Source organism: Sapajus apella, unplaced genomic scaffold, assembly GCF_009761245.1.
Source record: "Sapajus apella isolate SASKATOON/1434 unplaced genomic scaffold, GSC_monkey_1.0 scaffold92, whole genome shotgun sequence".
Classification (NCBI taxonomy): domain Eukaryota; kingdom Metazoa; phylum Chordata; class Mammalia; order Primates; family Cebidae; genus Sapajus; species Sapajus apella.
In genome coordinates, this window is record NW_022437032.1 from 6,103,230 (window position 1) to 6,118,322 (window position 15,093).

General features: G+C 46.7%; 1 pseudogene; it reads right to left on the minus strand.

Moving 5' to 3' along the window:
* Positions 1–11,311: 11,311 nt before the first annotated feature.
* Positions 11,312–12,281, minus strand: LOC116535129 (annotated as a pseudogene).
* Between the last annotated feature and the right edge of the window lie 2,812 nt (positions 12,282–15,093).

Here is a 15,093-nt window from a genome sequence, read left to right on the forward strand (position 1 = left end):
GAAGGAAGGAAGGAAGGAAGGAAGGAAGGAAGGAAGGAAGGAAGGAAGGAAGGAAGGAAGGAAGGAAGGAGAGAAAGAAAGAAAAAGAAAGAAAGAGAGAGAAAGAAAGAAAGTAACAAAGTAAGAGAGAGAGAAAGAAAGTAAGAAAGAAAGAAAGAAGAAAAGAAAGAAGGGAGGGAGAGAGGGAGGGAGGGAAGGAAGGGAAAAAGAAAAAAAAAAAGCACGCTGTAGAGAGAACCCCAATCTTCTCTAAGAAGACCTAAGTGATCATAAATAGAATGTTGGTGGAAATATGGATAATAAAGGTCATTTTGATGAGGTCTCAGAGAGAAATGAGGAACGTGTTACTGAATACAGGAGGAAAGGCAATTCTTGTTATAAAGTGCAAAGAACTTGTCTGAATTGTGTTTATGACCCACCATTTTGCAGAAGATAAGAATTTGTGAGCAGCAATAGCAGACGTGGAGCTTAAGCTATTTCTTTTCATTTTTCGAGTTGGAGTCTGGCTCTGTTGCGGAGTCTGGTGTGCAGTGGCACAATCTTAGCTCACTGCAACCCCTGCCTCCTGGGTTCAAGTGATTCTCTTTTTTTTTTTTTTTTTTTGAGACGGAGTTTCGCTCTTGTTACCCAGGCTGGAGTGCAATGGTGCGATCTCGGCTCACCGCAACCTCCGCCTCCTGGGTTCAGGCAATTCTCCTGCCTCAGCCTCCTGAGTAGCTGGGATTACAAACACGTGCCACCATGCCCAGCTGATTTTTTTGTATTTTTAGTAGAGACGGGGTTTCACCATGTTGACCAGGATGGTCTCGATCTCTTGACCTCGTGATCCACCCGCCTCGGCCTCCCAAAGTGCTGGGATTACAGGCGTGAGCCACAGCGCCCGGCCTTCAAGTGATTCTCATGCCTCAGCCTCCCTTGTAGCTGGGATTACAGGTGTGTGCCATTGTGCCCAGCTAATTTTTGTATTTTTAGTAGAGATGAAGTTTTCCATGTTGGCCAGGCTGGTCTCAAACTCCTAACCTCAAGTTACTGGCCCACCTCAGCCTCTCAAAATGCTGGGATTATAGGTGTGAGCCACCGTGCCTGGCCTAAAGCTATTTTTAAGGAAAGAATTGAAGGTTCCGCCTGGGTTCTCTTGACTACTTACAGTAAAATGAGGCGGGAGACAAATGACTTAAAGATGGAATTGTTGGCTGGGCGCGGTGGCTCATGCCTGTGACACCAGCACTTTGGGAGGCTGAGGCGGGTGGATCACCTGAGGTTAAGAGCTAGAGCCTGGCCAACATTGTGAAACCCTGTCTCTACTAAAAATACAAAAAAGTAGCTGGACATGGTGGCAGGAGCCTGTAATGCCAGCTACTTGGGAGGCTGAGTCAGAATTGCTTGAACCCAGGAGGCAGAGGTTGCAGTGAGCCAAGATTGCGCCACTGCACTCCAGGCTGGGTGACAGAGCGAGATTCTGTCTTACAAAAAAAAAAAAGAAAGGAACTGTTAATCAAAATGGTAGAACTTAAAAGTTTGAAAATTCCAGAAACAAAGAAAGAAAAAGAAAGAAAAAATTTGAAAATTCCCAGCCTACCCATATTGGAAAAAAATGGAAAGCCTATAGAAGAGACAACAGCTGGGTGTGGTGGCTCAGGCCTGTAATCTGAGGCAGGAGGATAGCTTGAGGTAGGGAGATTGAGACCAGCCTGGGCAATGTAGAGACTCTGTTTCTACAAAAAATTAAAAAAAATAGCTGGGTGGCATGTGCCTATAGTCCCAGCTACCTGAGGGGCTGAGGTAGGAGGATCACTTGAGCTTGGGAAGTCAAGGCTGCGGAGAGCCACAATCACATCACTGCACTTCAGTCTGGACAACTGAGCAAGACCCTGTCTCAACAAAAAAAAAAGAGAGAGAGAGAGCGTGAGAGAACGAAGGTGTGCCCCAGGAAATGTTTAATAAGGAGATTAGTATGGATCGCCATCTCAACAGAAACCAGGCTCTGTTGTCCAAGAGAATGAAAGAAGGACCCCAAGGCCAGGCAAGGTGGTTCATGCCTGTAATCCTAGCACTTTGGGAGGCCGTGGTGGGCGGATCACTTGAGGTCAGAAGTTTGAAACCAGCTTGACCTTCAAGGTGAAACCCCATCTCTACTAAAAATACAAAATTAGCCAGGCATGGTGGCGGGCGCCTGTAATCCCAGATACCTGGGAGACTGAGACAAAAGAATCTCTTGGGCCGGGCGCGGTGGCTCAAGCCTGTAATCCCAGCACTTTGGGAGGCCGAGGCGGGTGGATCACGAGGTCAAGAGATCGAGACCATCCTGGTCAACATGGTGAAACTCCGTCTCTACTAAAAATACAAAAAATTAGCTGGGCATGGTGGTGCGTGCCTGTAATCCCAGCTACTCAGGAGGCTGAGGCAGGAGAATTGCCTGAACCCAGGAGGCGGAGGTTGCGGTGAGCCAAGATCGCGCCATTGCACTCCAGCCTGGGTAACATGAGTGAAACTCCGTCTCAAAAAAAAAAAAAAAAAAGAATCTCTTGAACCTAGAAGGCAGAGATTGCAGTGAGCTGAGATCGTGCTATTGCACTCCAGCCTGGAGAATACAGCGGGACCCAAAAAAAAAAAAAAAAAAAAAAAAAAATGGCCGGGCGTGGTGGCTCACGCCCGTAATCCAAGCACTTTGGAGGCCAAGGCGGGTGGATCACCTGAGGTTGGGAGTTCAAGACCAGCCTCAGCCTGACCAACATGGTGAAACCCTGTCTTTATTAAAAAAAAATAATAAAATAAAAATTAAAAAAAAAAAAAAAAAAAGGCCGGGCATGGTGGCTTGTGTTTGTAATCTCAGCACTTTGGGAAGCTCAGACGGGCAGATCACCTGAGGCCAGGGGGTTCATGACCAGCCTGACCAATATGGAGAAACCCTGTCTCTACTGAAAATACAAAATTAGCCATGCAGGGTGGTGCATGCCTGTAATCCCAGCTACTCGGGAGGCTGAGGTAGGAGAATCGCTTGAACCCAGGTGGCAGAGGTTGCAGTGAGCCGAGATTGTGCCAGCCTGGGCAACAAGAGCAAAACTCTGTCTCAAAACAAAAACAAAAAAAGAAGGACCCCAAAGACATTTCAGAGATGACTGGGGCTGCTCCTCCCATGATAGGCCCCTTGTGCCAGGGCCCAGGGGACTGAGCAATGTCAAAGGAGGGGCCACAGATGTCTGTGGGACTTTGGCTGCCACTGCCTCTCAACTCTGCCCTTCACACTCCATTTCTACCTCCTCAGCCACCCCAGAGGCTGCTCCAGTGGGCCCTGATTTGGGGTGTGCTGTGCCGAGCCAAGCTGTGGGGGCGTGGCTGCCTCCACCCAGGTTTCAAAGGATGCCCCCAGAAGGCCTCAGGGCCTTGGCAGAAAAGCATGGCAGCAGCAGGGCTTCTGTGGAGAGCCCCCACAAGGGCAATGCCCAGTGGAGCTATGGGTGTGGGGTGCCTGCAGGGGTGGGGCCACCCTGAGACTCTAGACCAGTTGCACCACCAGAGCGTGATGCCAGCCTGGGACAGCCACAGGCACATGACTCCATGAGACCTGTGGCATGAGCTGCACCCAGCAAAGCTGTGGGAACAGAACACTCAGAGCCTTGGGGGTCAAACCCTGGAGGCAGGACTTCCATCCCAGTGGGTCCAGAAGGCAGGGCACAGCCCCCAGTGGGCCTGGAGGGCAGAGCCTTGAGTCAAAGATTGTTCCTGAGACGTAAGGTTTTAGACTTGCTTCGGATCTCTCACCTCTTTCCTCCTTCCTATTTCTCTTTTCTGGAATGTCTGTCCCATGCCTGTCCCATCAATGTATTTTGGTCTGAGTTCACAGGTTCACAGCTAGAGAGCAGTTTGCTTCAGGAGGAATTGTATCTTGAGTCTTACCAGTGTCTTATTTTTGTTTTATTTTATTTTTTGAGACAGAGTCTTGCTCTGTCAGCCAGGCTGCAGTGCAGCTGTGATCTCGGCTCACTGCAACCTCCACCTCCCGGGTTCAGGCGATCCTCTCAGCTCAGCCTCCTGAGTAGCTGAGATTACAGGACTGTGCCACCATGTCCAGCTAATTTTGTTGTATTTTTAGTAGAGACAGGGTTTGACCACGTTGGCCAGGCGGGTCTTGAGCTCCTGACATCAAATGATTCACCCACCTCGGCCTCCCAAAGTGCTGGATTGATTACAAGCGTAGGCTGATAGAATGATTTAAGACTTTAGGGGCTATTGGGATGGGATGAATATATTTTGCATGCAAGAAGGACATGAATTTTGGGGAGCCAGAGGAGCAGTGCTAAAATCTGAATGTTTGTGTCTCCCCTACCAAATTCATATGTTGAAACTTAATCACCAATGGGATGGTATTAGGAGGTGAGGCCTTGGAAAGGGTTTAGGTCATGAGGGTGGAACCCACATAAATGGCATTAGTGCCACATATAAAAGAAGTCCCAGGGCCAGGCACGGTGGCATACTTTTAATCCCAGCACTTTGCGAGGCCGAGGCGGGTGGATCATGAGGTCAAGAGATTGAGACCATCCTGGCCAACATGGTGAAACCCCGTCTCTACTAAAACACAAGAAATTAGCCAGGCGGGGTGGTGCGTGCCTGTAGTCCCAGCTACTCAGGAGGCTGAGGCAGGAGAATTGCTTGAACCCGGGAGGTCGAGGTTGCAGTGAACTGAGATCACGCCACTGCACTCCAGCCTGTTGCCTGGCAACAGAGCAAGACTCTGTCTCAAAAAAAAATTTTTTTTCAAAAAAAGCTTGGGGGAAAATAATCTGTATTTTATGCACATAAAAACTGGAAAAACGCAAGAAACTAACAATAGTAGTTAGGGGTGTGCGTTTGTGTGTGTTTGTTTATGTGTGTGTCCATGGCAAGGGACAGGTAGTGATGGGAATTGGTTCAATGGAGAATAAAAGTGGGAGTGAGATTTTTTACTGGATTAAAAAATATATGTATATATAACAGCTTTATTGAAATATAATTTACATATCATACAATTTTTTCCTTTAAAGTATTCAATCTGCCAGGTGCAGTGGCTTGTCCTGTAATCCCAGCACTTTGGGAGGCCGAGACTATGGATCACCTGAGGTCAGGAGTTCAGCCTGGCCCACATGGTGAAACCCCATCTCTACTATAAATACAGAATTAGCCAGGCACAGTGGTGCACACCTGTAATCCCAGCTATCAGGAGGCCAAGGCAGAAGAATCCCTTGAACCTAGGAGGTGGAGGTTGCAATGAGCCAAAATCACGCCGCTGCACTCTAGTCTGAGCGACAGAGCGAGACTCTGTCTCTAAATAAATAAATAAGTATTCAATCTAATGGTTTTTAGCATATTCACAGAGTTGTACAACCACACCACAATCAATTTTAGAACATTTTCATCACACACTTAAGGAGCCTCATATCTATTAGCAGCCACTCCCCATTTCTCCCTATGCTCCCAGGCTTAGACAACTAATAATCCATGATAGATTTGCCTATTCTGTACATTTCCTAGAAATAGAATCATACAATATGTGGCCTTTTGTGTCTGGCTTTTCTCGTTTAGCATAACATTTTCAAGATTAATGCCTGGCTAGTCACAGTGACTCATGCCTCCAATCCCAGCACTTTGGGAGGCCAAGCGGGGAAGATCGCTTGAGCCCAGGAGTTCGAGACCAGCCTGGGCAACATCGCAAGACCCCATCTCTAAAAAAAAAAAATTTTTTTTAAACAGCTGGTCATAGTGGCATGTACCTATGGTCCCAGATATGTGGGAGACAAAAGCAGGAAGATGGCTTGGGACTAAGAGTTGGAGGCTGCAGTGAGCCGTGATTGTGTCACTGCACTCCAGCATGGGTGACAGAGTAAGACCTTGTCTCAAGAATTAAAAAGATTAATGCCTGCTGAAGCGGGTTGTGGAGGTACATGCCTATAATCCCAGCTGCTCAGAAGGCTGAGAGAAGGGAATTACTTGAGCCTAAGAGTAAAGCCCTGTCTCAAAAAAAAAAAAAAAAAAGGTTCATGCCCTTTTGGCCCATTGTAGTATGCAGCATATTTCTTTCAGTACATCATTCTTCATTTTTTTTTCTTTTGAGACAAGAACTCACCCTATCGCCCAGGCTGGAGTGCAATGGTGCAGTCGAGGCTCACTGTGGCCTCAACCTCCCTTGCTCAAACGATCCTCCCACTTCAGCCTCCTGAATAGCTGTGACCATAGGTGTATACCACTACACCTGGCTAATTAAAAAAAAAAATTTTTTTTGGCAGAGATGATGTCTCACTATGTTGCCCTGGCTGGTCTCAAACTCCTGGGTTCAAGTAGTCCTTCTGTCTCAGCTTCCCAAAGTGCTGGAATAACAGGCATAAGCCACCAAGCCCCGCCTCATCTTTTTTGTTGTTGTTGTTAATTTTCCATTGTATGACTATACCATATTTTGTTTATCCATTCATTAGTTGATGGGTATTTGGATTGTTTTCACCTTTCCCCCACCCCTTCTTTTTGACCCGGAGTCTTGCTGTTGTCCAAGCTGGAGTGCAGTGACAGAATCTCAGTTCACTGCAATCTCTGCCTCCTGGATTCAAGTGATTCTTGTGCCTCAGCCTTCTGAGTAGCTGAGATTACAGGCACCCACCACCACACCTGGCTAATTTTTTTATTTTTAGCAGAGACAGAGTTTCACCATGTTGGCCAGGTTGGTCTGGATCTCCTGACCTCAAGTGATTGCCCACTTCAGCCTCCCAAAGTGCTGGGATTACTGACGTGAGCCACTGCCCCCAGTAACTTTTTTCCGCTTTTGGCTATGATGATGTGAAAGGAAGATAAATCTTGGGGCCCCCATATCACTAAGCTAAAGGGAAGTCAAGGTGGGAACTGCTTGGGGCCAACTTGCCTCCCATTCTATTCAAAGTCACCCCTCTGCTCACTGACATAAAGGCATATCTCATTGCCTCCTTTGGAGAGACCAATCAGAAACTCAAAAGAATACAACCATTTGGGCCGGGCACAGTGGCCCTTGGGAGACTTTTAAGCATCGAAGTGTGAAAATAAGTATTTTCAGCTATAGGAGCTCTAATAACTGAAAAAGAAAGAAAGAAAGAAAAATGAAAAAAAAAAAAAAAAGAAAATAAGTATTTCAAAATCTGAACTGTTGAAACTTTAAAGTATTTCAAGCCTTAAGGGAATGTGATTATGGTATGCAAGTCCTCTGTAACTTATACAGCTGTAACCTAGGCAGGTGTTACCTCTCTATCTCTGATTATAATTAGCCCTCTTGTGTACCTACATTGTTTTAGAAAATATTGTAAACGGGTGGTGGTTCATGCCTGTAATCTCGGCAATTTGGGAGGCCGAGGTGGGCGGATCATGGGGTCAGAAGTTTGAGACCAGCCCGGCCAACATGGTGAAACCCAATCTCTACTAAAAATACAAAAATCAGCTGGGTGTGGTGGCGGGCGACTGTAATCCCAGCTACTCAGGAGGCTGAGACAGGAGAATCACTTGAGCCTGGGAGGCAGAGGTTGCAGTGAGCCGAGATTGTGCCACTACATTCCAGCCTGGAAAATATTGTAAATGACTAAAGAGCACCAGGAAGACCCCTTCCCTCTTCACTGTTCATCTTCATTACACAATAACTTCCCTCTTACCTTTCTCACACAAAGACTTCATGACTATCATCATACTGTCTTGAGATGGAATGTTAAATACACTCTTTAAAACTACAAAGGAAATAAAACAAACTGTATGGAAAAGAAAACAAACCATAACTAATTAAATTGTTGTAACTCATAAACCAGCCTTGTATAGAAAATGTTGTAATGAAGCCAGGTGCAGTGGTTCACGCCTGGAATCCCAGCCACTTAGGAGGCTGAGATGGGAGTATGGCTTGAGCCCAGGAGTTTGAAGCGGCTATGAGCCCTGATCGCACCACTACATTCCAGCCTCAGCAATACAGGGAGACCCCATTTCTTTTTTTTTTTTTTTTTTTTGAGACGGAGTTTCGCTCTTGTTAGTCAGGCTGGAGTGCAACGGCGCGATCTCAGCTCATCGCAACCTCCGCCTCCTGGGTTCAGGCAATTCTCCTGCCTCAGCCTCCTGAGTAGCTGGGATTATAGGCACGTGCCCCCATGCCCAGCTAATTTTTTGTATTTTTAGTAGAGACGAGGTTTCACCATGTTGACCAGGATGGTCTCGATCTCTTGACCTCGTGATCCACCCGCCTCGGCCTCCCAAAGTGCTGGATTACAGGCTTGAGCCACCGCGCCCAGCCTGGAGACCCCATTTCTTAAAAAAAAAAAAAAAAAAAATCATAATCCTGTTAAATTTCTTTGTTTTCTGCCTATATAAGCAAGACCTTAACTTTTAACTTTTGAGCATCCCCCATTTCTTTGGAGTTTGTGTTTCCGAGTGACCATTCACAGCTTCTCTCTTGAATACACTCTTTAAAACTGGATTCTCGGCCGGGCACAGTGGCTCACACCTATAATCCCAGCAGTTTGGGAGGCCGAGGCGGGTGGACCATGAGGTCAGGAGATCCAGACCATCCTGGCCATGGTGAAACCCCATCTCTACTAAAATTCAAAAAATTAGCCAGGCGTGATGGCGCTCGGCTGTAGTCCCAGCTACTCAGGAGGCTGAAGCAGGGGAATCACTTGAATCCGGGAGACAGAGGTTGCAGTGAGCCAAGATAGTGCCACTGCACTCCACCCTCAGGGACAGAGCAAGACTCTGTCTCAAAAAAAAAAAAAAAAAAACCACTGGATTATGATTCTTTATTTCAGGTTGACAAAAGAAACAGGAACTGATTTTCATGTGTGTGAATGTGTGTGTGTGTGTTATCAGTATTTTATTTTATTTTATTTTTATTTTTTGAGACGGAGTCTTGCTCTGTCATCTAGGCTGAGTGCAGTGGCACCTCTCAGTTGCAACATCTGCCTCTTGGGTTCAAGCGATTCTCCTGCCTCAGCCTCCCGAGTAGCTGGGATAGTCACCCCCCACACACCCAGCTAATTTTTGTATTTTTAGCAGGGACAGGGTTTTGCCATGTTGGCCAGGCAGGTCTTGCAATTACAGAAGAATACATAGATGGAGCGTTGTCTGGACATCTGGGTGAAATTTTAATAAGGTGTAATAATGTTCTTTATATCAGAGGTGTGGACGAAGATGGAGAAATGATTGGGAGGCTGAGGTGGGCAAATCACTTAAGATCAGGATTCAAGACCAGCCTGGGCAATGTGGTAAAATCCTATCTCTACAAAAAATACAAAAAGTAGCCGGGCATGGTGGTGCATGCCTGCTATTCCAGCTACTTAAGAGGCTGAGGCCGGAGAATCGCTTAAACCTGGGAGGCGGAGGTTGCAGCGGAGATCACACTACGGCATTCCAGCCTGGGTGGCAGAGCAAGACTCTGTCTTAAAAAAAAGAAAAAGAAGATGGGGAAATAGAGAATAGCATCTTTTGCTGGAGATTTTTAAAAATACATATTTCCAGACAATAAAGATTTGTTTTTCAAAAACATAAAAATAAATGGAATAAAATACTGAAACATTTAACTCTATATTCCCTACTTACATATTGGAGAGGGCCAGGTGTGGCGGCTCATACGTGTATTCCTAGCACTTAGGGAGGCTGAGGTGGGCAGATCACTTGAGGTCAGGAGTTCAAGATCAGCCTGGCCAACATGGCAAAACCTTGTCTCTCCTAAAAATACAAAAATTAGCTGGGTGTGGTAGCACACACCTGTAATCCCAGCTACCTGAGAGGCTGAGACAAGCGAATCGCTTGAACCTGAGAGGCAGAGGTTGCAATGAGCTGAGATCAAGCCACTGCATTCCAGCCTGGGGGACAGAGTGAGAATCTGTCTCAAAAAAAAAAAAAAAAAAAAAGAATAAAATAAAATAGTCTGGGTGTGGTGGCTCACACCTGTAATCCCAGCACTTTGGGAGGATGAGGCCAGGAGTTTGAGATCAGCCTGACCAACAGAGAGAAACCCCATCTCTACTAAAAATACAAAATTAGCCAGGCACGGTGGCGCATGCCTGTAATCCCAGCTACTTGGGAGGCTGAGGCAGGAGACTCTCTTGAACCCGGGAGGCAGAGGCTGTAGTGAGTTGAGATCCCACCACTGCACTCCAGCCTGGGCAAAATAACAAGACTCTATCTCGAAAAGAAAAAAAATCTACTATATGTAATCCCAGCCTTTTGGAGGCTGAAGTGGGAGGATCACTTGAGCCCAGGAGTTTGAGACCACCCTGGGTAACCTTGTTTCTACAGAAAAAAATAAACTTTGCCAGACATAGTGGTGTGAGTCTGTGTCTCAAATACTTGGGAGGCCGAGGTGGGAGGATCACTTGAGCCCAAGAGATAAGGATGCAGTGAGTGGTAATCATGTGACTGTACTCCAGCCTGGGTGACAGAGTGAGACCTTGCCTCAAAAGAAAAAAAAAAATGGGGTGGGGTAGCAAAAGTAGAAAAAAAAAAAAAAGAAAAAAAATTATTGTCTCTTTATAAAAAAACCTTTGCTCACTTATGCTCTAGTGGGAAAATACGCTCCGATTTTTTTTAATCTTCAGTTTTTTTCTTTTCACAGCAAACTCAGTTGAATTCATGAATAGTTTCATTCAAACATTCATTCATTCATTCATTCAACCAATCATTCATTCATTCACTCATTCAACCAATATTTACCAAACACTTATCAAGTGCCTAGGGTGTTGATTTAGGCCCTGGGGTGCAGAGACGGAAAAAGAACAGCTTTTTCTTTTTTTTTTTTTGAGACGGAGTTTTGCTCTTGTTACCCAGGCTGGAGTGCAATGGCGCGATCTCGGCTCACCACAACCTCCGCCTCCTGGGTTCAGGCAATTCTCCTGCCTCAGCCTCCTGAGTAGCTGGGATTACAGGCACGTACCCCCATGCCCAGCTAATGTTTCGTATTTTTAGTAGAGTCGGGGTTTCACCATGTTGACCAGGATGGTCTTGATCTCTTGACCTCGTGATCCACCCGCCTCGGCCTCCCAAAGTGCTGGGATTACAGGCGTGAGCCACCGCGCCCGGCCCCAAGAACAGCTTTTTCAAGAATAGTCCTTGCCATCAAGGGCAATTCCTGTGGCTTTATGAAATCTAGCCATACTCTTACATAATTTACAAGAAACCAGTTGTGTGATCTTGGACAAATTTCTTTTTTTTTTTTTTTCTTTTTCTTCGGACAAATTTCTTAATCCTTCTAGACTTTAGTTTCCTTATCTGCAAATGAGAGTGGTAGTAATACTTATCTCAAGATGTTGTAAAAATTAAGGGTTTTGTCTGTTCCTTTTTTTTTAAATTTTTTAGAAACTCGATGTTTATTTTCCATGAATCTTATATGTTGTTTAAGAGGTCACACAAGAACAGCTTAAGACCATTCAGTGGTTGCTGCTACCCATTCAGTGGCCTGAGCAGTGGGAGCTGCAGACCAGTCTTCCGTGGCAGGCTGGGCGCTCCAGTCTTCAGTAGGGAACTGCTGGATGGGCACAGAGGGCACCCGCACGCCTTCAGACCAGTCGGCAACCTCAGGTTGAGTAGCAGTGAACTCAGGAGCTGGCGCAGTCCATTCGCCCTGAAATTCCTCCTCGGTCACAGCCTTTTCAGCAGCAGCCTGCTCTTCTTTTTCAGTCTCTTCAGGATCTCTGTAGAAGTAGAGATCAGGCATGACCTCCCACGGGTGTTCACGGGAAATGGTGCCACACATGCGCAAAATTTCCCGAGCCAGCATCCAGCACATCACATCCACTGAGTGAGCTCCCTTGTTGTTGCATGGGATGGCAATGTCCACCTAGCGCAGAGGAGAATCTGTGTTACACAGAGCAATGGTCGGTAGGTTAACATAAGACACCTCCGTGAGAGGCTGGTGGTCAGCCTGTTGGGTCAGCTCTTGGGTTAGTAACCACAAGCAGCCGTGGCTCCCGGAAGGCTGCCTGGATCTGGTTGATGAAGGTTCCAGGAGTAAAGCGGCCAGCAATTGGAGTGGCTCCCGTGGCAGCAGCAAACTTCAGCATGGCCCTCTGGCCAGTATTCCTGGAGGATATAACACTGACATCAGTAGGGTTTTCAATGGCAACAATGGCACGAGCTGCCAGTAGAAGCTTCTCCCAGGTCCTCTTCAGATTTATGATGTAGATGCCATCACTTTTCCCTTTATAGATATACTGTTCCATCTGGAAATCAAAGTTGGTGCCACCTAAATGGATTCCTCCAGCCAGGAACTTAAGGACATCCTCCTCCTTCATTTGCAGGACATCAGGGGCTCCAAACATTGTGAAAATTTTCCTTTAAGTTATGACAGGAATCCAGAACAACGCTGTATGGAGCCCTCGGCAGGTAGCACGGAAAGCTGTTCCTTTCTTTTTTAAGATGAAGTTTCACTCTTGTTGCCAAGGCTGGAGTGCAATGGCACGAACTTGGCTCAATGCAACCTCCGCCTCCCAACTTGAAGCAATTCTCTTGCCTCAGCTTCCTGAGTAGCTGGGATTACAGGCATGCACCACCACCGCCAGGCAATTTTGTATTTTTTAGTAGAGACAGGGTTTCTCCATGTTGGTCAGGCTGCTCTTGAACTTTCGACCTCAGGTGATCCGCCAGCCTCGGCCTCCCAAAGTGCTGGGATTACAGGCATGAGCCACTGTGCCCAGCCTGTTCTTTTGTTTGTGTTGTGTTGTTTCGTTTTAAGACAGGATCTTGCTGTGTCACCCAGGCTGGAGTGCAGTGGAGCGGTCTGGGCTCACTGCAGCCTCTGCCTCCCAGGATCGAGCCATTCTCCTGCCTCAGCCTCAGGCACACAGCATCATGGCCCAGCTAATTTTTTGTATTTTTAGTAGAGAGGAGTTTCCCTATGTTGGCCATGCTGGTCTTGAACTCCTGTATCAAATGAACCACCCAACTCGGCCTCCTAAATTGCCAGGATTATAGGCAGGAGCCACCACACCCAGCTGATTAAGTAAATTTTTTTTTTTTTTTTTTTTTTTTGAGATGGAGTCTCACCTTGTTGGTCACGCTGGAGTGCAATGACACAATCTCAGCTCACTGCAATCTCCATCTCCCGAATTTAAGCGATTCTCCCACCTCAGCCTCCTGAGTACCTAGGATTACAGGTGTCCGCCACCATACCCAGCTAATTTTTTTTTGTACTTTTTTTAGTAGAGACAGGGTTTCACCATGTTATCTAGGCTGGTCTCAAACTCCCGACCTTGTGATCCACCCACTTCGGCCTCCCAAAGTGCTGAGATTACAAGCATGAGCCGCTGTGCCCGGTTGTTTGTTTGTTTGTTTGAGACGAAGTCTCACTCTTTCGCCCAGGCTGGAGTGCAGTGGCAGGATCTTGGCTCACTGCAACCTTCACCTCCTGGATTCAAGCAATTCTCCTGCCTCAGCCTTCAGACTAGCTGGGACTACATGTGTGTGCCACCACACCTGACTAATTTTTGTATTTTTAGTAGAGGTGGGGTTTCACCATGTTGGCCAAGCTGGTCTAAAACTCCAGACCTCAGGTGATCTGCCCACCTCTACCTTCCAAGCTGCTGGGATTACAGGTGTGAACCACCATAACTGGTTCTAATTTTTTTTTTGAGATGGAGTTTCGCTCTTGTCACCCAGGCTGGAGTGGAATGGTGCAATCTTGGCTCACTACTTCCGAGTTCAAGCGACTCTCCTTCCCCAGCCTCCCGAGTAGCTGGAATTACAGGTGCACACCACCATGCCTGGCTAATTTTTATTTTTAGTAGAGATGGGGTTTCACCATGTTGTTCAGGCTTGTCTTGAACTCCTGACTTCAAGTGATCCACCTTGCCCTCCCAAAGAGTTGGGATTACAGGCATGAGCCACCATGCCCAGACCATAAATTTTTATTTTAAAAAATTTTTATTTATTTATTTATTTAGAGATGGAGTTTTGCTCTTGTTGCTCAGGCTGGAGTGCAATGGAACTATTTTTACTCACCACAACCTCTGCCTCCAGGGTTCAAGCCATTCTCCTGCCTCAGTCTCCTGAGTAGCTGGGATTATAAGCATGCGCCACCACACCCCACTAATTTTGTACTTTTAGTAGAGATGGGGTTTCCCCATGTTGGTCAGGCTGGTCTCCAACTCCCAACCTCAGGTGATCTGCCCACCTCAGCCTCCCAACGTGCTGGGATGACAGTTGGGAGCAACTGCACCTGGCCCAAAAAAGAATTTTGCGGCCAGGCACAGTTGGGATTACACTTGTAATCCCAGTGTTTTGGGAGGCCCAGGAGGGAGGATTGCTTGAGGCTAGGAGTTTGAGACCAGCCTGGGCAACATAATAAGACTCCGTGTATATAATTTTTTTAAAAAGAAAAGTTTTAATACAGGGATATAGGTGCTTACAAAATCACCTATAGGAGATCTGGAAGAATAGAACTCAAGGGCCATTTTGGGCTTTTGATTTCAAGCTTCTTCCAGCAAGGTCATGCTGCCAAGGTTACCAAAATGCTGCTGTTCTGTCCCTGCCATCACCATGACCTCCATCCTACTGCCTCACACCCTCCTAAGTGGGGACTACACAGTGGACTCCACCGTAAACACTCCTCCCACCTGCCAGAACTGTTCCCTTGGCTGACACAGCCCCAAGAAGATGACCTCTGCCTCTCTCCCACCCTCAGATCTCATGCAAATGAATGTAACTGACAGAACTTAATTTCCCACTGACCTAGCTGCAAGAGAGCCTGCTAAATGTTGTTTTAAGCTTCTGAACCTCTTCCAACAGGAGAGTGAATGGAGGTTAAGAACATCTATCCAGTCCGGGTATGGTGGCTCAGGCCTGTAATCCCACCCAGCACTTTGGGAGGCTACAGTGGGTGGATCTCCTGAGGCAGAAGTTCAAGACCAGCCTGGCTAACATGGCAAAACCCTGTATCTAGTAAAAATACAAAAATTAGCTGGGTGTCCTGGCGGGCACCTGTAATCCCAGCTACTTGGGAGGCTGAGGCAGGAGAATCACTTGAACCCAGGAGGCAGAGCTTGCAGTGAGTCAAGATCATGCCACTGCACTCCAGCCTGGGCAACACAGTGAGGCTCTCAAGGAAAAAAAAAAAAAAAAAAAAAAAGAACATCC